Below are 25,606 nucleotides of genomic sequence, written 5' to 3'. Positions count from 1 at the left end.
ATCAAGTGTTGTGTGCTTTGTGCGAATACGGGGTGCCGATGGCTTTTCATGGCAGCTGGGGACCTTCTGAAGGCACTAGGGCTGTCATCTGCAGTATATTGAAGAAGTGATTAAAGTTCTCTAGGAGAACTAAAAAAAAAAGGTTTTGGGAACATAAAAAAAGTAAATCACTTTCTTTTCTGCCTTATTTATTTTATTAAAAATTAAACATATTTCGTATTGCCACGTCCATAAAAGTTCCATCTATCAAAATATAAAGTAATAAACCCATATGGAAAATGCCATAAAGAGCAAAGAAAAATCTAAAGGCAAAAATTGCCAAAAAAAAGCGATCAAAACATTGAATGTACACCAATAGTTTATCTATAAAAACGTCAGCGTGCTACACCCAAAAAAGAATTCAAATATGTCCATCGACAGAAAAATTAAAAAAGGTTATGGGTCTCAGAAAGTTTTACGAACTTCAAATTTTTTTTTCAACACCTACATTTTAAAATAATGATATAAAAGACGACAAAACAAGTTTGATATCGCAGTAATCATGCTGACTCGTAGAATCATGTAAAATTAGCTTCCCTGCCCCCCAAAATAAGAGCAGCTCGCCTATTCACTGGGACAGACCCGGATATCGTATCTCCTCTGTCTGTAGTAATTACCTTTACTTAGCAAATGAAAGTGTCACTTTACCGCTCCTTGTATCTTTGATTTCAGCAGCAGATTGGCCGGAGCCTTGTATAAAGCTGGACTTAAGCCGACCGCACACATTCAGTCGTCTGGCTCCAAAAGAAAGGAGGATAGTGGCTGAACAACACTTGCAGACGTTGCATCCTCCGTCTTCTGACACCAAGTCCCTCTCCTCCTCTATGCATTGGATTCCTCTGGCAAAATAATGCGCCTCTGTGACGCCACTATACCGAGCCACGTAGCTCAGCTCAGGTGGTAAGATGCTGCCTGAGTATTCAGGTAGATGGAGCTCTCACCAATACTCCATTGTTTAACCTGCACCTATACATCAAACTGTATTGCAAATCTAGCTCTACTACACCTGTTCCTTATTTCTGGGTTATCTCTCCTATATCGCTGTGTCAACTCTCATTAATCTCCATTGCAAACATAGCACTGCTATACCTTTTCCTAATCATTGGGGTAACTCTGCTATAGCGCTCTGACAGCTCTTTTATTAAACTCTGTTGCAAACACATCTCTACTACACCTGTTCCTAATCGTTGGGTTACCTCTCCTACATAACAGAATCAGTTCTACTACATTGTTATGCCAGCGTTGCTTCTATGAACATTCTATGCAACTCAGCTCTATTACTTTGGGTTAATCTTTGCTGTGCCAGCTCTGCTACTTTGAATCTCTTATGCAACTCGCCTCTGCTATACTATACAACTCAGCTCTACAATTCCAGTTCCTCAGCACAAAGCCAGCTCTGCCAGTAGTATGTATCTTGCAGTGTATATCTCTTTAAGAGCCAGTACCCCTGAGGGTGTTTAGGGGTTTCGCCCACACACAGGAGGTGGACAGTAAGATGGCCTGTCAGGTTACAGGAATCTTATAAAATGTATCACCATTTTATAATGGTGTGACCTCTCCCCAGGGAGAATGTCGGTACACCCAAGGGTTTATTCCATATCAGAGGTGCTTCCAGACTTCCATTGCCGATATGTCAGTATGACAGCTGCACGCTCTCTATTTTGTCTGCTGTACTATTTCCCTGATGTGACATCACTTTCTTACTCAAGGATGTAGCTCTAAAAGGTGCAGGTTTATAAGTCCCTCCCAGGCTTTGGCATATGCGCAGGCCGGTAGACACATAGTGGCACATGATAGATGGCGGTTCTGTTACAGAGTTTGCAATGGGACCCAGGAGATCTAAGTGACACCTGTGTTCATTATACCTGCGTGTCACATCATTATATGATACATCACTGTGTGCATTATCCCTGTACTCTGACATCACTGTGTGTATTACCCCTGTACTGTGACATCACTGTGTGAATTATCCATATACTGTGACATCACTGTGTGCATTACCCCTGTACTGTGACATCACTGTGTGAATTATCCATATACTGTGACATCACTGTGTGAATTATCCCTATACTGTGACATCAGTGTGTGCATTCTCCCTGTACTGTGACATCAGTGTGTGCATTATCCCTGTACTCTGACATCACTGTGTGTATTACCCCTGTACTGTGACATCACTGTGTGAATTATCCATATACTGTGACATCACTGTGTGCATTACCCGTGTACTGTGACATCACTGTGTGAATTATCCATATACTGTGACATCACTGTGTGAATTATCCCTATACTGTGACATCAGTGTGTGCATTCTCCCTGTACTGTGACATCACTGTGTGCATTATCCCTCTACTGTGACATCACTGCGTGAATTATCCCTATACTGTGACATCACTGCGTGCATTATCCCTGTACTGTGACATCACTGTGTGAATTATCCCTATACTGTGACATCACTGCGTGCATTATCCCTGTACTGTGACATCACTGCGTGCATTATCCCTGTTCTGTGACATCTGTGTATTATCCCTGTACTGTGACATCACTGCGTGCATTATCCCTGTACTGTGACATCACTGCATGCATTATCCCTTTACTTTGACATCACTGTGTATTATCCCTGTACTGTGACATCACTGTGTGTATTATCCCTGTACTGTGATACTACTGTGTGCATTATTCCTGTACTGTGATATCACTGTGTGTATTATCTCTGTACTGTGACATCAGTGTGTGCATTATCCCTGTACTGTGACATCAGTGTGTGCATTATCCCTGTACTGTGACATCATGGTCATGTCATGGTAGAGTGGGGCCCAATTACAAGACTGCGGAAGGGGCCCGATGGTTACAAATGATATCTTTGGCTGCAAACTTCAACAGCAAGCGGACTGATGATAGTTCTGCTGGGTTTTTGCAATGCTTGAGGTTTATGCAGCTGTTTAAGCTCTTTTATGTCCCAAATCCAAACAGCCAAAATTGAGCATTACAAAACTGCGTCATTTTGCGGTAAAACTGCACGCCGTTGAGGTTGTCCTCCGCCTTAGAAACTCCTCGCTTCCTGAAGTTGTACATCTCCTACTTGGAAAGAAAACACCTTAACCCATCCAAAAAAATTCCCTCTCCCGTGGGACGTGCCCCGGGGTAAATTCTAGCCACAGGCAGAATGACATTGTGTAATTGTAGATTTTAATGAGTCGTCTTGCGAAATCTCCTATAATTACCCCATCCCATGATATAACTGCGCCAACTACGGGACTAATTACCCGTTTTCTCGTTAATCTGTTGGATAATTAGGAAATTACACATGTAACCAGAATGGATAAAAAACTGTAACAAATATATAAAATAAATACCACTATAGAAAGAAACCGGACGTAGAAAAGTGAATTATTTTTTGGTGTGGTTTACGAGGTGTTAAATGCAATGTGTAGGATGGAAGGGTGGCGGGGGCAGTGCCATGCTACAGTGCTAGAACATAGGATGTTACCTGCTAATCCTGTCATTTGTGCCTGCAGTCCGGATGCCTAATTTCCATGAACGGAGGGAAATCCTGATGGTGCTTGCTCTGCAGTGTGCCTCCAGTGTGTCTGTGTTGCAGACTGTCTTCTCCGGACCATTTCATGAATCTTTCAGCTGGGAATGCACCAGAGTAAGGTTACAGGGAGGAAAGAAGCAATGAGAGCTCTCTCCCTGCAGGCTGCACAGGGACACACACATGGAGCAGTCCTAAACCTGTCACAAGGGCACATGACATCAAATAGGCAGCAATTAACCGAATTGGACAATTCTGGGCTCATGGGGCGAAGATAAGAATTTGGTGTTTCCGAGTCCAGCTCCATCCTTGTGACCTTTCTTTTAGCAATTTTCAGCTGGAATGGGATACAGGGCGAAGGCGAACACCTGGCCTGGGCCTGCAGGATCCTACTGAATTTGATGAAATGTCTCACTGTCCCAGGAGGTCAGGGCTACGGCCCGACTTCCCCCGTATCTGTGTCCTCAAGACACAGGTGAACGCAATGGTGGAGCGAGGATCCGTCAGATCCCAGCGCCACCAATCTGCTTGGGTTCAGACTGACGGACCAGCAAGGACCTTCAGGTTATCTGACATTCTCAGTTCACATTACTGGCAGCAGAGACTGGCTTAGTCAGAGGAGTAGGGACGTGACAGGACACACAGATGGTGGATGGGCTCACACTATTTGGCTGCATTTTGTGCTAAACGTCTCTTGTGTATTTTTCCAAAATTTCAAAAGCCATTTTGCTATTCTCACTTCATGTATTTCACATTGACATGCTTTAACTTTTGATATACAGTGGGGCAAAAAAGTATTTAGTCATTCAGCAATAGTGCAAGTTCCACCACTTAAAAAGATGAGAGGCGTCTGTAATTTACATCATAGGTAGACCTCAACTATGGGAGACAAACTGAGAAAGAAAAATCCAGAAAATCACATTGTCTGTTTTTTTATCATTGTATTTGCATATTATGGTGGAAAATAAGTATTTGGTCAGAAACAAAATTTCATCTCAATACTTTGTAATATATCCTTTGTTGGCAATGACAGAGGTCAAACGTTTTCTGTAAGTCTTCACAAGGTTGCCACACACTGTTGTTGGTATGTTGGCCCATTCCTCCATGCAGATCTCCTCTAGAGCAGTGATGTTTTTGGCTTTTCGCTTGGCAACACGGACTTTCAACTCCCTCCAAAGGTTTTCTATAGGGTTGAGATCTGGAGACTGGCTAGGCCACTCCAGGACCTTGAAATGCTTCTTACGAAGCCACTCCTTCGTTGCCCTGGCAGTGTGCTTTGGATCATTGTCATGTTGAAAGACCCAGCCACGTTTCATCTTCAATGCCCTTGCTGATGGAAGGAGGTTTGCACTCAAAATCTCACGATACATGGCCCCATTCATTCTTTCATGTACCCGGATCAGTCGTCCTGGCCCCTTTGCAGAGAAACAGCCCCAAAGCATGATGTTTCCACCACCATGCTTTACAGTAGGTATGGTGTTTGATGGATGCAACTCAGTATTCTTTTTCCTCCAAACACGACAAGTTGTGTTTCTACCAAACAGTTCCAGTTTGGTTTCATCAGACCATAGGACATTCTCCCAAAACTCCTCTGGATCATCCAAATGCTCTCTAGCAAACTTCAGACGGGCCCGGACATGTACTGGCTTAAGCAGTGGGACACGTCTGGCACTGCAGGATCTGGGTGCATGGTGGCGTAGTGTGTTACTTATGGTAGGCCTTGTTACATTGGTCCCAGCTCTCTGCAGTTCATTCACTAGGTCCCCCCGCGTGGTTCTGGGATTTTTGCTCACCGTTCTTGTGATCATTCTGACCCCATGGGGTGGGATTTTGCGTGGAGCCCCAGATCGAGGGAGATTATCAGTGGTCTTGAATGTCTTCCATTTTCTAATTATTGCTCCCACTGTTGATTTCTTCACTCCAAGCTGGTTGGCTATTGCAGATTCAGTCTTCCCAGCCTGGTGCAGGGCTACAATTTTGTTTCTGGTGTCCTTTGACAGCTCTTTGGTCTTCACCATAGTGGAGTTTGGAGTCAGACTGTTTGAGGGTGTGCACAGGTGTCTTTTTATACTGATAACAAGTTTAAACAGGTGCCATTACTACAGGTAATGAGTGGAGGAAAGAGGAGACTCTTAAAGAAGAAGTTACAGGTCTGTGAGAGCCAGAAATCTTGATTGTTTGTTTCTGACCAAATACTTATTTTCCACCATAATATGCAAATAAAATGATAAAAAAACAGACAATGTGATTTTCTGGATTTTTTATTCTCAGTTTGTGTCCCATAGTTGAGGTCTAACTATGATGTAAATTACAGACGCCTCTCATCTTTTTAAGTGGTGGAACTTGCACTATTGCTGAATGACTAAATACTTTTTTGCCCCACTGTATGTTGCTTTTTTTGGTATGCACCTGTTCAGACTAGTTCTTGATCTTTCAGTTTTTCTATTATTTATATGCTAAGCTTTCTGACTGAGCACTCCGCCTTTCACCATGTATTGATTTTAATTACATCGAATCACATTAGGTTCCGACCAACCCATAAATGTAGGCTTTACCAAGAGAGGTGTTTATATTCACCCATGCATTCAGACATTAGCCATAGGTAAGTGTTTACACAGGGCAGTTGGGTCAGGCACCCATCAGATTCATGAGATTACCTTGACAATGGTTGATGGGCTCACACTGTTTGGCCAAATTTTCTGCTAAACATCTCGTGTATTTTTCCTAAATTTCAAAAGCCTTTTTGCTATTCTCACTTCATGTATTTCACATTGATATGCTTTAACACAATTGAGTGCAACCATTTTCGTATTTTGATATACTGTATGAGTTGCTTTTTTGGCATGCACCTATTCAGACTAGTTCTTGACTAGTTCTTGATGTTTGTCAGTTTTTCTGTTATTTATAGGACACACAGATAGGTGGGGTCATCATACTGTGTGTGGAAGGGCTGTAAATACATCATACTGTGTGAGGGAATCATAATGTGTGTGGTGCATCATACTGTGTGAGGGGGTTGTGGGAGCATCATGCTGTGTGTTTGGGGACGCTGTGGGAGCATCATATTGTGTGTGGAGGGCACTGTGGGAGCATCATACTGCGTGGGGGCACTGTGGGAGCATCATACTGTGTTTGGGGGAGCTGTGGGAGCATCATGCTGTGTGAGGGGGTTGTGTGAGCATCATACTGTGTGTTTGGGGGTGCTGTGGGAGCATCATACTGTGTGTTTGGGGGTGCTGTGGGAGCATCATACTGTGTGGGGGCGCTGTGGGAGCATCATACTGTGTGTTTGGGGGCGCTGTGGGAGCATCATACTGTGTGTTTGGGGGTGCTGTGGGAGCACCATACTGTGTGTTTGGGGGTGCTGTGGGAGCATCATACTGTGTGTGGGCGCTGTGGGAGCATCATACTGTGTGTTTGGGGGTGCTGTGGGAGCATCATACTGTGTGTGGGGGTGCTGTGGGGGCGCTGTGGGAGCATCATACTGTGTGTTTGGGGGTGCTGTGGGAGCATCATACTGTGTGTGGGGGTGCTGTGGGAGCATCATACTATGTGCGGGGGCTGTAAGGCATCATACACATGATGGGTAGTGCATAATAGGAGTGCTGGGGTGCATAATATTGCGTGTGGGAAGCTGTGAGGCATCACAGTGTTTGTACGGTTGTATCATACTGTGTAGGGGTGGATCATATTGTGTGGGGGGACCGTTAGGCAGCATACACATGATGGTGATGCTCTGGATGCTATGGGTCATACTGTATAGGAGTGCTGTGAAAGCATAATATTGTGTTTGGATGGTTGTGAGGCATCATAGTGTTTGTGTGGTTGCATCATACTGTGAGACATCATATTCTGTCTGGGGACTGTGAGGTATCATACTGTGTAGGGGGTGCATCATTTTGTGAGGGGGGGTTGCTTAACGCTGCTGACACCACTCATCAAACACATTGGGTGATGAGTTCCTGAAATATGTTACTGTCTGATAATCAAAAGGTCATACACTCTCAAAGGCTATGGATTATTTAGACCACACAAGGGTTAAACTTCTTAAAGATTTTAAGCTTTAATATAAAAATATACAGTGGTTACAGTAAAGGGTATAAAAAGGTAAAAATAAAATGACACACAAATATGCAAAACAGGTATAAAATAAAAAGGGAGAAACAACGGAAATACCTATCCATCTACAGTTATCTTCTGTTTCCTTGAGGGAAGGAAAAATTAATTATGGATCACATCAGCATACGAACACTCCACATTTGATCAACTTCTTTTGTTCCACCCAGCTTTTTATAGTCGTGACCACAGACTCATATTTCTAGATTCACTTGATTGGACTATTTAAAAATTGCTGTTTGGTGACTGGATGGTGAGCCTTGTATTTCAAATATCCTGTGTCTCCCCCACTCCTCTATATACAGTCAATAGGAAATATTCTGCCCAGATTCAAACCATTTGCTATCCCCTTTGAAGTTCAGGATATAGGCGCTAAGTATGAAACCTGCATATTCTCCCAGGATATCCCCCTGTGGTTCGGAATTCCTGCAATAAAAGTAGGCAGATGTTATCTCCTTTCTGTGGAGACAGTCCTTCACATTCACTATTATTTCCAACTTCACCCAAACGTCCAGGAAGCTACTGTATAAAAGGGGAGACCTCCTGGACTGCCGAAAGAGTTGACATGTCTCCTGGGCACCAAAGAAAGCTGAAAGGCAGCAGCGTAGTGTAGGTGGCACGCCACTGTGGAAGGAGTCCTAGGTGCAAAATGCATAGTCGTGCATCATTTTTTAAGGGGGGCATTATTTAACCCCTTCCCGACCTGTGACGCCACGTAGGCGTCATGAAAGTCGGTGCCAATCCGACCTGTGACGTCTATGTGGCGTCATGGAATGATCGCGTCCCTGCAGATCGGGTGAAAGGGTACTTCAGCCCAGGGGGTTGAAAGTGAAACAGCCAATCAGAGCGATTTGTAATATTTCAGCTATGAAAACTGGTGAAATATTACAATCTAGCCATGGCCGATGCTGCAATATCATCGGCCATGGCTGGAAACTCTGATCTGCCCCCCCCCACCACCGCCGCCGATCTCCTCCCCAGTCCTCCGTCCAGTGCTCCGCTCCCCTCCGTCGTCCTGTCCGCTCCCCCGTCCTCCTGTCCGCTCCCCCCGTGCTCCGATCCCACCCCCCCGTGCTCCGATTCCCCCCGTGCTCCGATCTCCCCCACCCTCATACTTACCGAGCCTCCCGGTGTCCGTCCGTCTTCTCCATGGGCGCCGCCATCTTCCAAAATGGCGGGCGCATGCGCAGTGCGCCCGCCGAATCTGCAGTCCGGCAGATTCGTTTCAGGTACATTTTGATCACTGTGATAAAACCTATCACAGTGATCAAAATAAAAAAAAATAGTAAATGAACCCCCTCTTTATCACCCCCATAGGTAGGGACAATAATAAAATAAAGAAAATATATTTTCTTTTATTTTTCCACTAGGGTTAGGGTTAGAACTAGGGTTAGGGTTAGGGCTAGGGCTAGGGTTAGACCTAGGGTTAGAATTAGGCTATGTGCACACGGTGCGGAATTGGCTGCGGATCCGCAGCGGATTGGCCGCTGCGGATTCGTAGCAGTGTTCCATCAGGTTTACAGTACCATGTAAACCTATGGAAAACCAAATCCGCTGTGCCCATGGTGCGGAAAATACCGCGCAGAAACGCTGCGTTGTATTTTCCGCAGCATGTCAATTCTTTGTGCGGATTCCGCAGCGTTTTACACCTGTTCCAAAATAAGAATCCGCAGGTGAAATCCACACAAAAAAACACTGGAAATCTGCAGTAAACCCGCAGGTAAAACGCAGTGCCTTTTACCTGCGGATTTTTCAAAAATGGTGCGGAAAAATCTCACACGAATCCGCAACGTGGGCACATAGCCTTACGGTTAGGGTTGGAATTAGGGCTAGGGTTGGAAATAGGGTTAAGATTAGGCTTGTGGTTAGGGTTAGGGGTGTGTTGGGGTTAAAGTTGTGGTTAGGGCTGGGATTAGGGTTAGGGATAGGGTTGGGATTAGGGGTGTATTGGGGTTAGTGTTGGGATTAGGGGTGTGTTGGGGTTAGAATTGAGGGGTTTCCACTGTTTAGGCACATCAGGGGTCTCCAAACGCAACATGGCGCCACCATTGATTCCAGCCAATCTTGCGTTCAAAAAGTCAAACGGTGCTCCCTCCCTTCCGAGCCCTGACGTGCGCCCAAACAGTGGTTCCCCCCACATATGGGGTATCAGCGTACTCAGGACAAACTGGGCAACAACTATTGGGGTCCAATTTCTCCTGTTACCCTTGTGAAAATAAAAAATTGCTTGCTAAAAGATCATTTTTGAGGAAAGAAAAATGATTTTTTATTTTCACGGCTCTGCGTTGTAAACTTCTGTGAAGCACTTGGGGGTTCAAAGTGCTCACCACATATCTAGATAAGTTCCTTGGGGGGTCTAGTTTCCAAAATGGGGTCACTTAAGGGGGGTTTCTACTGTTTAGGCACATCAGGGGCTCCGCAAACGCAACGTGACGCCGGCAGACCATTCCATCAAAGTCTGCATTTCAAAAGTCACTACTTCCCTTACGAGCTCCGACGTGTGCCCAAACAGTGGTTTACCCCCACATATGGGGTATCAGTGTACTCAGGACAAACTGGGCAACAACTATAGGGGTCCAATTTCTCCTGTTACCCTTGTGAAAATAAAAAATTGCTTGCTAAAACATCATTTTTGAGGAAAGAAAAATGATTTTTTATTTTCACGGCTCTGCGTTGTAAACTTCTGTGAAGCACTTGGGGGTTCAAAGTGCTCACAACATATCTAGATAAGTTCCTTGGGGGGTGTAGTTTCCAAAATGGGGTCACTTAAGGGGGGTTTCTACTGTTTAGGCACATCAGGGGCTCCGCAAACGCAACGTGACGCCCGCAGACCATTCCATCAAAGTCTGCATTCCAAAACGTTACTACTTCCCTTCCGAGCCCCGACGTGTGCCCAAACAGTGGTTGCCCCCAACATATGGGGTATCAGCGTACTCAGGACAAACTGGACAACAACTTTTGGGGTCCAATTTCTCCTGTTACTCTTGTGAAAATAAAAAATTGTGGGCTAAAAAATAATTTTTGTGGAAAGAAAAATGATTTTTTATTTTCACGGCTCTGCGTTATAAACTTCTGTGAAGCACTTGGGTGTTTAAAGTGGTCACCGCACATCTAGATTAGTTCCATGGGAGGTCTAGTTTCCAAAATGGGGTCACATGTGGGGGAGCTCCAATGTTTAGGCACACAGGGGCTCTCCAAACGCGACATGGTGTCTGCTAACGTTTGGAGCTAATTTTTCATTCAAAAAGTCAAATGGCGCTCCTTCCCTTCCGAGCCCTGCCATGTGCCCAAACAGTGGTTTACCTCCACATGTGAGGTATCAGTGTACTCAGGAGAAATTGCCCAATAAATTTTAGGATCCTTTTATCCTGTTGCCCATGTGGAAATGAACAAATTGAGGCTAAAACAAATTTTTTGTGAAAAAAAAAGTACTTTTTCATTTTTACGGATCAATTTGTGAAGCACCTGGGGGTTCAAAGTGCTCACTATGCAGCATCTAGGTAAGTTCCTTGGGGGGTCTTGTTTCCAAAATGGGGTCACATGTGGGGGAGCTCCAATGTTTAGGCACACAGGGCATCTCCAAACGCGACATGGTGTCCGCTAACGATTGGAGTTAATTTTTCATTCAAAAGTCAAATGGAGCTCCTTCCCTTCCGAGCCTTCTCGTGTGCACAAACAGTGGTTTGTGACCACATATGAGGTATCGGTGTACTCAGGAGAAATTGGCCAACACATTTTAGGATCCATTTTATCCTGTTGCCCATGTGAAAATGAAAAAACTGAGGCTAAAAGAATTTTTTTGTGAAAAAAAGTACTTTTTAATTTTTACGGATCAATTTGTGAAGCACCTGGGGGTTCAAAGTGCTCACTATGCATCTAGATAAGTTCCTTGGGGGGTCTAGTTTCCAAAATGGGGTCGCTTGTGGGGGAGCTCCAATGTTTAGGCACACAGGGGCTTTCCAAACGCGACATAATGTCCGCTAAAGATTGGAACCAATTTTTCATTGAAAAAGTCAAATGGCGCTCCTACACTTCCGAGCCCTGTTGTGCACCCAAACAGTGGTTCCCCCCCACATATGGGGTATCGGCGTACTCAGGACAAATTGTACAATAACTTTTGGGGTCCAGTTTCTCTTTTTACCTTTGGGAAAATAAAAAAATTGTTGCTAAAAGATCATTTTTGTGACTAAAAAGTTAAATGTTCATTTTTTCCTTCCATGTTGCTTCTGCAGCTGTGAAGCACCTGAAGGGTTAATAAACTTCTGGAATGTGGTTTTGAGTACCTTGAGGGGTGCAGTTTTTAGAATGGTGTCACTTTTGGGTATTTTCAGCCATATAGACCCCTCAAATTGACTTCAAATGTGAGGTGGTCCCTAAAAAAAATGGTTTGGTAAATTTCGTTGTAAAAATGAGAAATCGCTGGTCAAATTTTAACCCTTTTTGGAAACAAAATTTTTTTTTGCTAGGAAGTTATAAGGAACTTCCTAGCAAAAAAAAATTTTGTTTCCAAAATTGTGCTGATGTAAAGTAGACATGTGGGTAATGTTATTTATTAACTATTTTGTGTCACATAACTCTCTCGTTTATCAGAATAAAAATTCAAAATTTGAAAATTGCGAAATTTTCAAAATTTCCGACAAATTTCCATTTTTTTCACAAATAAACGCAAAAATTCTCGACCTAAATTTACCACTAACATGAAGCCCAATGTGTCACAAAAAAAAATTTCAGAACCGCTAGGATCCGTTGAAGCGTTCCTGAGTTATTACCTCATAAAGGGACACTGGTCAGAATTGCAAAAAATGGCCAGGTCATTAAGGTCAAAATAGGCTGGGTCATGAAGGGGTTAATGTAGGGAAGCACAATGCTTGCCTTTTCCCAGTCGCTGCTAACCCATTCTGTGACTCTGGCATCATCCCCCTCCAATGTTTTCTTTGCCGAGACTCCAGCATGATGCATCATTAGATCCAGGGCCGGCGTTAGGGGCAGGCAGACCAGGCAGCTGCCTAGGGCCTTTTCTCCTCCAGGGGTGTGCCACTAATAGCAGCACACCACACGGCCGTTATGGGGCCAGTGAGTAGGAGGGGCCTAGCGCAGCCCCTCCCCACGCATCGCACATTCAACTTATTGGTATTATAGATACTGATAGAGTTGAAAGCATTGATGGAGGAGAGGCCATCAGACAACGCTCCCTCTCCCATCACACCCCCTTTGCTTGTTTCTCAGCAGGGTGCGCAATGACGTTACTTCATCATGTGCCACGCTGTGCCAGCAGTGCAGCTGTTAGACGCTCTGCATAGGCCAGAGCAGTGGGGGAACGGGGAGAGGTAAGTATTGTATATGTGTATATACAGGTCCTTCTCTTAAAATTAGAATATCATCAAAAAGTTAATTTCAGTTCTTCTAGAAAAAACTGAAACTTCTATATTATATAGAGTCATTACAGAGTGATCTATTTGAAGTGTTTATTTCTGTTAATGTTGATGATTATGGCTTACAGCCAATAAAAACCCAAAAGCCATTTTCTCACTATATTGAATAACTAACAGAAACACCTCCAAAGGCTTAGTAACCGTCTAAAAAGGTCCCTTAGTCTGTTTCAGTAGCTCCACAATCATGGGGAAGACTGCTGACTTGACAGGTGTCCAGAAGGCAGCCATTGACACACTCCACAAGGAGGGTAAGCCACAAAAGGCCATTGCTAAAGAAGCTGCTGTTCACAGAGTGCTGTATCCAAGCATATTAATGTAAAGTTGAGTGGAAGGAAAAAGTGTGGTAGAAAGTCATAGTTACTCACCGATAACGGTGTTTCTCAGAGCCCACGACAGCACACCAGAGAGAGGGGATCCGCCCTTCAGGGATAGGAAACCTACAGGATAAAAGGGCGGTACCTCTCCCCTGCATCAGTTTTGTTTACAGAGCATCGGAGGTCCTCCAGGTTAGTCACAACAACAAAAAATATACAACTTTATCATATTGCTTAACAAGTAAACACCGTGTCTATATAAAAAGGCACTTCACACAAAATAATGTGCTCACCGCACACGTGATGAGGGGGGGATAAGCAGGTGCTGTCATGGGCTCTGAGAAACACCGTTATCGGTGAGTAACTATGACTTTCTCAGTCGCCCATGACAGCACACCAGAGAGAATTGCAGAGATATATTGGTTAGGGAGGGACAACAGCCTGCAGAACCCTTCTTCCGAAGGTCAGGTTAGATGAAGAGGCTAGGTCTAAGCGATAGTGTCTGAAAAAGGTTGAAGGTGATGACCAGGTGGCCGCCTTACAAATTTGATCTAATGGTACCTCTGACCTTTTGGCCCAGGAGGTCGCCATAGCCCTTGTAGAGTGGGCCTTCAGTCCCTGTGGAATGGCATTCCCAGTGGATGAGTAGGCCAAGGCTATTGCGTCTGTTACCCATCGCGCTATAGTGCTCTTAGAAGCTTTAAGTCCTTTCCTAGGTCCCTGGAAGCAGATAAAAAGAGACCCTTCCTTCCTACACTGTTGGGTGGATTTAATATATTGGATTAGACACCTTCTCACATCTAGTGTGTGGAATTTTTCTTCTTTCCTATTTTTAGGGTCTGGACAGAAGGAAGGAAGGATTATTTCCTGAGACCTATGAAATGTGGATGCTACTTTGGGTAGATAGGCAGGGTCTGTTTTTAGTACAACCTTATCATCCAGGATTTGTGTAAAGGGAGGGTTTGCGGACAGGGCTTGGAGATCACTTATTCTACGGGCCGATGTCAGGGCTATTAGGAGGGCAGTTTTAAGTGATAGAATCCTAAGAGGTATTGACTCTACGGGCTCAAACGGGGGTTCTGTCAGGGCTGACAAGACTAAGTTCAAGTCCCAAGTTGGTAATCTATGTACTGTTACAGGTTTAGACCTTGCGGCTGCTCTGATAAACCGTATCACCCAAGGGTTTGCTGCTATGTTTTCACAGTACAGTGCTCCTAGGGCTGATATCTGTACTTTTAAGGTACTTATTGAAAGGCCCAGGTCTAGCCCCTTTTGTAGAAATTCTACTATTTCAGTCACTGGAACCCAGTCTTGCAACCTGACCCCGGAGGAGGACAAACATTTTTGCCAAGTTTTACCATATATTTTTGTGGTCACAGGTTTTCTACTCTTCATTAGTGTAGAGACTAGTTTGTTAGAAAACCCTCTATCCGTCAATAGTGACCTCTCAAATTCCACGCTGTTAAGTGGAGATTCTCTGACTGAGGGTGGAACACCGGTCCCTGAGACAGAAGGTCCGGAAGATCCGGAAGGACCCAGGGATCGGTGATCGATAGCATCCTCAGCCAGGAGCACCAGGCCCTTTTGGGCCAGAAGGGGGCTATTAGGATAAGTCTGGATTTGTCCTCCCTGATTTTCCGCAGAACTGCTGGAATGAGGATGATGGGAGGAAACGCGTACGCAAGAGTTTGTGTCCAGGGAATCGTAAATGCATCTACTGCCTGAGGATTCCCTCTGGGATCTAAGGAGCAAAAGGTTTTCACCTTCCTGTTGTGCATGTTTGCGAAGAGGTCTATTACAGGGACTCCCCATAAGTCTGTAATTTTGTTGAAAATCCCCTGATTCAAGGACCATTCCCCTTGTTTTAGTTGGGTACGACTTAGAAAGTCGGCTTCCTGTTTCTCTACACCTTTTATATGTAGGGCTGATAGGGATAGAAAATTGTTCTGTACCAGGCTGAAAATTTCGGAGGTAGTTTCCATTAATGTTTGAGACCTGGTCCCCCCCTGGTGGTTCAAGTAAGCTACAACTACTTTGTTGTCCGAAAAAATTCGGACATGATGCCCTTGTAATTCTGTTAGGAAAAAAAGTAGTGCATGATTCACCGCCCTCAGCTCTTTTTGGTTTGAGGAAGTCCCGAGTTCCCGACTCGTCCATACCCGCTGAGCGACTTTGTTGTTCAGATGAGCCCCCCACCCTGTGGGACTTGCGTCTGTTGTTACTATCTGAGGGCCTTCTATCACCCAGGGAATCCCTTTTGATAGATTGGTGGGATTTAACCACCAGGTTAGGGAATGAATAACAGGCGAACTTAGAGTCATGCGACCCTCTAACCGACCCCTTAGTAAATTCTGTTTTTTTAAAATGTCCCACTGGAGGGGTCTCGTGTGGATCTGCGCCCACTGAACTGCTGGAAGGCAAGCAGAGAGGGACCCCAGTAACGACATCGCCTTCCTCAGAGACATGGATGGTTTTGAACAAGCTTCTGACACTAGATGTAATATCTTTTGTCTTTTCTGAATTGGGAGGCGACATTCTTGGGAACTTGAGTCCAAAGTGAGACCCAAAAATTCCTGAACCCTGGTTGGTTCCAGTTTTGACTTTTGAAGGTTCACCAGCCAGCCTAGTTTTTTTAAAATGTCTATCACTCTGTCGCATTGCTGACTGCAGAGTTGGGCCGAGCTGCTTACAATCAGAAAGTCGTCCAAATATGGAACGATTAAAATGTCCTCCTCTCTTAGGTGTGCCATCATCTCTGCTACCAATTTGGTGAAGATGCGAGGTGCGATTGATATGCCGAAGGGAAGAGCTCTGTATTGGTATTCCCTTATCTGTCCCTTTATGACCACCGCCAGTCTGAGGAATTTTTGAGAATCCTTGTGGATGGGGACGTGATAGTACGCGTCGCTGAGATCTAGAACTATCATAAAACAGTTCGGAAACAGGTTTTTTATTGTCGACTTTATTGATTCCATTTTGAATCGTTTGTTCTTTACGTAAGTATTTAATCTCCGTAAGTTTATTATGGTCCGGAAGGACCCGTCTGGTTTGGGAACCAGGAATAATGGGGAGTAGAACCCCTTCTTTCTCTCCAGAGGGGGAATTTCCTGGATGACATTTTTGTCCAATAATTTTAAAATTTCGAGTTCCAGAGCTTCTTGTTGTTGGGGAGAAGACCTCAGTGGAGTTACTACATAGTGTCGGGGGGGTAGGGAAAAAAATTCTATTTGAAGCCCTGCGTTTATCAGATTTAGTATCCAGGGGCTGGTAGTAATTTTTTCCCAGGCCGGGAGGAATTGAGACAACCTCCCTCCCACCCTGGGGGAGACGTCACTTGGGGGGGGGTTTCTTATCTCGTGGGGAACTACCAAAGAGAAAACCTCTTTCTCTTCTTTTCCCATCGTCCCAGTGGTTTTGTTCTCTTGGCGGTCTTTTCCTAAAAAACTTCCTACTCCGAAAGGGCCGCTTATTGAACGTTGGAGTCAGGTTGGGGAACCCCTTCTTTTTATCACCTGCTTTTTGCAGGATATCGTCCAGAGTCTCTCCAAAAAGAAACTTGCCCTCACACGGGATAGAACACAGTTTGTGTTTAGTTTGTAAATCTCCTGGCCAGCTTTTTAGCCATAGGGTTCTGCGCGCTGCATTTGAGAGGGCTGCAGATTTAGACGTTAACTTAATTGAGTCGGCAGACGAATCAGCTAGAAATGCCGCGGCACCTCTAATCATAGGAATAGAGTCTAACGCCTTATTTCTGGGTACCCCATCCCTCAGCTGTTTCTCTAAGTTGTCAATCCAGATCATAAGGGAGCGTGACGTGCATGCAGCTGCTATGGCCGGTCTCAAGCATCCTCCTGCCGACTCCCAGGCACCTTTAAGAAAGGTGTCGGCTCTTTTATCAAGAGGATCTTTTAGGGTTCCCATATCTTCAAATGGTAATGCGTATCTTTTTGAGGCTTTAGCTACCGCCACGTCGAGTTTGGGAGCCTTATCCCATGAAGTGGAAGCTTCCTCTTCAAAGGGATATTTTCTTTTAATAGAGGGAACTGATGCATTTTTCCTCTCTGGTTTTTCCCACTCTTTTTTGATTAATGTTTGTATATTTTTATTTAGGGGAAAAACTTTCCGCTTTTTTTGGCATAGTCCTCCAAACATAACATCCTGAACTGTTTTGTCAGGACGAGGGTCCAATACCCCCATTGTCGACCTCACCGCTTTAACAAGGCCGTCAACCTTATCTAGGGGAAAACAATGACGACCTCCCCTTTCGTCATCTGAAGAAGAGAAAGAGGAGTCCTGTATATCTGAGTTTACAATATCAGAGCTGGAGGAATCAGAATTCCTATAAGGAATAGGTTTTTCCCTACTGACTTTGATTTCTCCTTTAAGAGTTTTAAACACAGATTCCACCTCTGTTTTAATTACGGACCGTAACTCAGAGGCAAAGCTTGGAGTCTCCTCACAGAGGACTTGACCAATACACGAGTCACATAATTTTTTATCCCAAGATTGCGGTAATTCTTTATCGCACAATGGGCAGGTTCTGTGCTTTGTTTTTGCCGTTCTCTTCCTTGCCTAGGATAAAGGAGAAGAGGGACCCCAATTACAAAAAATGAGCTTTCACGAAGATCACTCACCAATCAGACGCAGCCACAGGTACCGATTCTGGAGGAGGGGTAGGATCTTGAAGAGAGAGATCCGTAGATGGTAGCTGATTCACCACGCTGGAATTCTTGCTACGTTGCGTGGAATGGCTACCAGACCGAGAACTCCGGGTGCCAGCAGAGGTTCGCTTCTTTTGCGCGTCCGGTTTCGGTCATTGATGGTGGCGCTGCTGCTGCGGCGGCTGGAGCTGCTGATCGCTGTCTTCCATGGCTTTATTACCTTGGGACGGCATGCAGCAAGGAGTCTCCATGTGCACCATCTTTTAAGCAAAGCGCTCATTATTAGCCCCTCCTCTTGTGGCTGCATCGATGAGGAAGCGTTCATTTTTTTTTTTTTTTCCCCGAAAATTCTACTGCGCATGCGCGCACAGTCAGGGACCCGGAAATGAAGTAATCCGGTTCCGGGGCAGCGCCATCTTGGTACACCTTGGTTACTGCGCTGCCCCTGAACCGGAAGCCGTCCTATTACTTCCGGTGCAGCGCCATCTTGGCACGCCGACGTCCTGAGTGCGGCCGAATGCCGGGAGCCCCAACACCTATCCGGAGTGGCGGCTGCGCTTTCCCCCGCTCACGCTGAGGACCCATCGGTCATAGCCGTGGCGGCTTCGGACACCGCACCAGCCGTGGCAGGGGCCTCCCCGCTGCCAGGACTCGGACTGGCCGGTTCCGGATTCTTCAGGCTTTTCTTCACGGTTCCAGTTCTTCTCAGGTACCGTCCCAGAAGGTTCCCCGTCAGGGACAGGAAACTAAACTGATGCAGGGGAGAGGTACCGCCCTTTTATCCTGTAGGTTTCCTGTCCCTGAAGGGCGGATCCCCTCTCTCTGGTGTGCTGTCATGGGCGACTGAGAAAATGGTGCACAAGCAACTGGGATAACTGCAGCCTTCAAAGGATCGTTAAGAAAATGCCATTCAAAAATTTGGGGGAAATTCACAAGGAGTGGACTGCTGCTGGTATCATTGCTTGAAGAGCCACCAGACACAGACGTATCCAGGACATGGGCTACAAGTGTCGCATTCCTTGTGTCAAGCCACTCATGACCAATAGACAATGCCAGAAGCGTCTTACCTGGGCCAAGGAGAAAAAGTTCTGGACTGTTACTCAGTGGTCCAAGGTGTTGTTTTCAGATTAAAGTAAATTTTGCATTTAATTTGGAAATCAAGGTCCCAGAGTATGGAGGAAGTGTGGAGAGGCCACAAACCAAGCTGCTTGAGCTCTAGTGTGAAGTTTCCACAATCAGTGATAGTTTGGGGAGCCATGTCATCTGCTGGTGTAGGTCCACTGTGTTTTATCAAGACCCAAGTCAGCACAGCTGTCTACCAGGAAATATTAGAGCACTTTATGCTTCCCTCTGCCGACAAGCTTTTTGGAGAAGCAAATGTCATTCTCCAGCAGGACTTGGCACCTGTCCACACTGCCAAAAGTACCAATACCTGGTTTATAAACAACAGTATCACTGTGCTTGATTGGTGAGCAAACTCGCCTGACCTCAACCCCATAGAGAATCTATGGAGTATTGTCAAGAGGAAGATGAGAGACAACAGACCCAACAATGCAGACGAGCTGAAGGCTGCTATCAAAGCAACCTGGGCTTCCATAACACCTCAGCAGTGCCACAGGCTGATCGCCTCCATGCCATGCCGCACTGATGCAGTAATTGATGCAAAAGGAGTCCCGACCAACTATTGAGTGCATTTACTGAACATACATTTCAGTAGGCCAACATTTTTCAAGCTGGTATTGTAAAGTATTCTAATTTACTGAGATAACGACTTTGGGTTTTCATTGGCTGTAAGCCATAATCATCAACGTTAACTGAAATAAACACGTAAAATAGATCACTCTGTTTGTAATGACTCTATATAATATAGGAGTTTCACTTTTTGTATTGAAGAACTGAAATAAATTAACTTTTTGATGATATTCTAATTTTGTGAGACGCACCTGTATGTGTGTAGCATTATACTGTGCGTGTACATATGGCATTAGGGCTCGCTCACACAGGTATTAGGACTCGCTCACACTGATATTAGGGCACTCTCACACAGGTATTAGGGCTCTCACACTGGCATTAGGGCTCGCTCACACTGGCATTAGGGCTCGAACACAGTGGCATTAAGGCTCGCTCACACTGACATTAGGTCTCGCTCACACTGACATTAGGGCTCGCTCACACTGGAATTAGGCCTTTTTCACACTGACATTAGGCCTTTTTCACACTGGCATTAGGGCTCGCTCACACTGGAATTAGGCCTTTTTCACACTGACATTAGGGCTTGCTCACACTGGCATTAGGCCTTTTTCACACTGACATTAGGGCTCGCTCACACTGGCATTAGGGCTCGCTCACACTGGAATTAGGCCTTTTTCACACTGGCATTAGGGCTCGCTCACACTGGCATTAGGGCTCGCTCACACTGGCATTCAGGCTCGTTCACACTGGTATTAGGCCTTTTTCACACTGACATTAGGGCTCGCTCACACTGGCATTAGGGCTCGCTCACACTGGCATTAGGCCTTTTTCACACTGGCATTAGGGCTCGCTCACACAGGTATTAGGGCTCGCTCACACTGACATTAGGGCTCGTTCACACTGGCATTAGGCCTTTTTCACATTGACATTAGGGCTCGCTCACACTGACATTAGGGCTCGCTCACACACATATTAGGGCTTGCGGACACTGGCATTAGGCCTTTTTCACACTGGCATTAGGCCTCTTTCACACTGGCAGTAGGGCTCACTCACACCAACATTAGGGCTCGCTCACACTGACATTAAGGCTCGCTCACACAGGTATTAAGACTCGCTCACACTGGCATTACGGATCGCTCACACTGGCATTAGGACTTGCTCACACTGGCATTAGGGATCGCTCACACTGGCATTAGGGTTCGCTCACACTGGCATTAGGGCTTGCTCACACTGGCATTAGGGCTCGCTCACACAGGTGTCACGATAATGTAAAAATAGCATGGTCTGAGGGATTTTTTCAGAAGGTGCCATGGTTCCAGATACTCTGCCTAGAAAGCTCTCCTTCTCTGTCTTGGCCTGCAGGCAACTCCCTCGCCCCTGAATACAGCTGTAACTTGAAACTCCAGTGTGGGACTCTGTTCCCCCCCCCCTTCCTATCGAATGCAGGAGTGCGTAGAAATCCTTTGTCTGAAAACCATGTGCTCTCGTGCTCATGTACCACCTTAATATTAAGGCATCACTTGACCTCAATTAGTGACAGAGATATGGAAGTTATATGTTTGCTATGTGCGTCGGCCAGGCCATCACACAGTGTGTTTTCTAGGCACAGCGCCTAGCGGATACAGAGAAAAGGATTGCTGCTTAACAGGGGCTCATAACCACGTCGTGTTTGGGCTCAAATTAATGCCCAGCTCATGCTCGGAAGAATGGTAGTTCCGTGATCGCTATACGAGGTTGCATCCTGGAGCTACAGGGGATATGAATGTTCCATAACTCTGAGTCCCTCTGAGAAAGTAGGAGTGCATTTCATAGTGCTGCCCACTCAGTGATGTCAGGACCAAGGGATATAAGACCCTGAGAGCTCAATTTTCACTAGCCTTTGACCAGGAAGCTAGCTGAGAGACGCTCTGTAATGCATCTTGATGTATCGCCCCTCCCCCGAGCCACATGGTCTGCCATGAGCTGAAATGATATAAGGAACTGTAAGTGTTTTTCTTTTCTTCTGTTAATCCCTTTTAATTTGTAATCGTCTGTATATACCTAATCGTCTCATTTTATAATATCTTTTTACCCTTCTGCAAACACTGCCTACCTTTTTTGGAGTAAAATATAAAATTACTAGCTTTGTCTCTCCTTGCTCTATAACGAACTGTCACGTCCTCTGAAGTGAATTATGCTACTAATCTGGGTTGGCTCCGGACCCGTTAATAATTAAGAAATCGGAGCTGGTGGCAGCGGATTTGTCCTGTGCGATTGGGAGGCTCTGTAGCAACCGGATGTGTTGATAATTATTTTTCCCGCCTGAGTGGGAGTAGTTATATTGCTCTCGGTGCAGTGTGCCCATTAGCCAGTACAAAGTAGGGCAGCCTTTCTGGTGACTTATTATCCTAGGTGCAGTACCCGGTCTGGCCTGAGGGTAAGGCTGGCGCCAGAGAGCAGCAAGTTACAAACTGGAACTGGGAAGTCGGATATAGACAAAACCTCTTCAGAAAGAACCAGGGGCAACTGAACACCCCGGTTCATGACAAATTGGTGTGAGTGGTGGGGATGATAAAGGTATCCTCCCTGTGAACTGTGACAACAGGTATTAGGGCTCGCTCACACTGGCATTAGGGCTCGCTCACACTGGCATTAGGCCTTGCTCACACTACCATTAGGGATCGCTCACACAGGTATTAGGGCTCGCTCACACTGGCATTAGGGCTCGCTCACACTGGCATTAGGCCTTTTTCACACTGACATTAGGGCTCGCTCACACTGGCATTAGGGCTTGCTCACACTGGAATTAGGGCTCGCTCACACTGACATTAGGGCTCGTTCACACTGGCATTAGGCCTTTTTCACATTGACATTAGGGCTCGCTCACACTGACATTAGGGCTCGCTCACACACATATTAGGGCTTACGCACACTGGCATTAGGCCTTTTTCACACTGGCATTAGGCCTCTTTCACACTGGCAGTAGGGCTCACTCACACCAACATTAGGGCTCGCTCACACTGACATTAAGGCTCGCTCACACAGGTATTAAGACTCGCTCACACTGTCATTAGGGATCGCTCACACTGGCATTAGGACTCGCTCACACTGGCATTAGGACTCGATCATACTGACATTAGGGTTCGCTCACACAGGCATTAGGGCTTGCTCACACTGACATTAGGGTTCGCTCACACTGGCAATAGGGCTCGCTCACAGTGGCATTAGGGCTCGCTCACCCAGGTGTCACGATAATGTAAAAATAGCATGGTCTGAGGGATTTTTTCAGAAGGCGCCATGGTTCCAGATACTCTGCCTAGAAAGCTCTCCTTCTCTGTCTTGGCCTGCAGGCAACTCCCTCGCCCCTGAACACAGCTGTAACTTGAAACTCCAGTGTGGGACTCTGTTCCCCCCCCTTCCTATCGAATGCAGGAGTGCGTAGAAATCCTTTGTCTGAAAACCATGTGCTCTCGTGCTCATGTACCACCTTAATATTAAGGCATCACTTGACCTCAATTAGTGACAGAGATATGGAAGTTATATGTTTGCTATGTGCGTCGGCCAGGCCATCACACAGTGTGTTTTCTAGGCGCAGCACCTAGCGGATACGGAGAAAAGGATTGCTGCTTAACAGGGGCTCATAACCACGTCGTGTTTGGGCTCAAATTAATGCCCAGCTCATGCCCGGAAGAATGGTAGTTCCGTGATCGCTATACGAGGTTGCATCCTGGAGCTACAGGGGATATGAATGTTCCATAACTCTGAGTCCCTCTGAGAAAGTAGGAGTGCATTTCATAGCGCTGCCCACTCAGTGATGTCAGGACCAAGGGATATAAGACCCTGAGAGCTCAGTTTTCACTAGCCTTTGACCAGGAAGCTAGCTGAGAGACGCTCTGTAATGCATCTTGATGTATCGCCCCTCCCCCGAGCCACATGGTCTGCCATGAGCTGAAATGATATAAGGAACTGTAAGTGTTTTTCTTTTCTTCTGTTAATCCCTTTTAATTTGTAATCGTCTGTATATACCTAATCGTCTCATTTTATAATATCTTTTTACCCTTCTGCAAACACTGCCTACCTTTTTTGGAGTAAAATATAAAATTACTAGCTTTGTCTCTCCTTGCTCTATAACGAACTGTCACGTCCTCTGAAGTGAATTATGCTACTAATCTGGGTTGGCTCCGGACCCGTTAATAATTAAGAAATCGGAGCTGGTGGCAGCGGATTTGTCCTGTGCGATTGGGAGGCTCTGTAGCAACCGGATGTGTTGATAATTATTTTTCCCGCCTGAGTGGGAGTAGTTATATTGCTCTCGGTGCAGTGTGCCCATTAGCCAGTACAAAGTAGGGCAGCCTTTCTGGTGACTTATTATCCTAGGTGCAGTACCCGGTCTGGCCTGAGGGTAAGGCTTGCGCCAGAGAGCAGCAAGTTACAAACTGGAACTGGGAAGTCGGATATAGACAAAACCCCTTCAGAAAGAACCAGGGGCAACTGAACACCCCGGTTCATGACAAATTGGTGTGAGTGGTGGGGATGATAAAGGTATCCTCCCTGTGAACTGTGACAACAGGTATTAGGGCTCGCTCACACTGGCATTAGGGCTCGCTCACACTGGCATTAGGCCTTGCTCACACTACCATTAGGGATCGCTCACACAGGTATTAGGGCTCGCTCACACTGGCATTAGGGCTCGCTCACACTGGCATTAGGCCTTTTTCACACTGACATTAGGGCTCGCTCACACTGGCATTAGGGCTTGCTCACACTGGAATTAGGCCTTTTTCACACTGGCATTAGGGCTCGCTCACACAGGTATTAGGGCCCGCTCACACTGACATTAGGGCTCGTTCACACTGGCATTAGGCCTTTTTCACATTGACATTAGGGCTCGCTCACACTGACATTAGGGCTCGCTCACACACATATTAGGGCTTACGCACACTGGCATTAGGCCTTTTTCACACTGGCATTAGGCCTCTTTCACACTGGCAGTAGGGCTCACTCACACCAACATTAGGGCTCGCTCACACTGACATTAAGGCTCGCTCACACAGGTATTAAGACTCGCTCACACTGGCATTAGGGATCGCTCACACTGGCATTAGGACTCGCTCACACTGGCATTAGGACTCGATCATACTGACATTAGGGTTCGCTCACACTGGCATTAGGGCTTGCTCACACTGGCATTAGGACTCGATCACACTGACATTAGGGTTCGCTCACACTGGCAATAGGGCTCGCTCACAGTGGCATTAGGGCTCGCTCACGCAGGTGTCACGATAATGTAAAAATAGCATGGTCTGAGGGATTTTTTCAGAAGGTGCCATGGTTCCAGATACTCTGCCTAGAAAGCTCTCCTTCTCTGTCTTGGCCTGCAGGCAACTCCCTCGCCCCTGAACACAGCTGTAACTTGAAACTCCAGTGTGGGACTCTGTTCCCCCCCCTTCCTATCGAATGCAGGAGTGCGTAGAAATCCTTTGTCTGAAAACCATGTGCTCTCGTGCTCATGTACCACCTTAATATTAAGGCATCACTTGACCTCAATTAGTGACAGAGATATGGAAGTTATATGTTTGCTATGTGCGTCGGCCAGGCCATCACACAGTGTGTTTTCTAGGCGCAGCACCTAGCGGATACGGAGAAAAGGATTGCTGCTTAACAGGGGCTCATAACCACGTCGTGTTTGGGCTCAAATTAATGCCCAGCTCATGCCCGGAAGAATGGTAGTTCCGTGATCGCTATACGAGGTTGCATCCTGGAGCTACAGGGGATATGAATGTTCCATAACTCTGAGTCCCTCTGAGAACGTAGGAGTGCATTTCATAGCGCTGCCCACTC

At 45.9% G+C, this 25,606-nt stretch overlaps 1 protein-coding gene across 4 annotated transcripts in view; it reads right to left on the bottom strand.

The window, feature by feature from the left end:
- The window catches only part of CTXND2 (cortexin domain containing 2), a 43,506-nt gene that overhangs the window by 10,879 nt on the left and 7,021 nt on the right, over positions 1–25,606 (bottom strand). Inside the window, exon 1 of one of the 4 annotated variants that reach the window (XM_077257846.1) lies at positions 3,527–3,661. The exons of 1 other annotated variant lie outside the window; for it this stretch is intronic. The gene's annotated coding sequence lies outside the window, so the exon portion shown is untranslated. Of the gene's footprint in view, positions 1–3,526; positions 3,673–25,606 lie in introns of those variants that run through there. 2 more of the 4 variants (XR_013214383.1, XR_013214386.1) reach the window with 2 other exon arrangements.

The sequence above is a fragment of the Ranitomeya variabilis genome, chromosome 1 (genome assembly GCF_051348905.1).
Source record: "Ranitomeya variabilis isolate aRanVar5 chromosome 1, aRanVar5.hap1, whole genome shotgun sequence".
In the NCBI taxonomy this organism is placed as follows: Eukaryota; Metazoa; Chordata; class Amphibia; order Anura; family Dendrobatidae; genus Ranitomeya; species Ranitomeya variabilis.
This window is presented reverse-complemented; position numbering and strand designations above follow the sequence as displayed.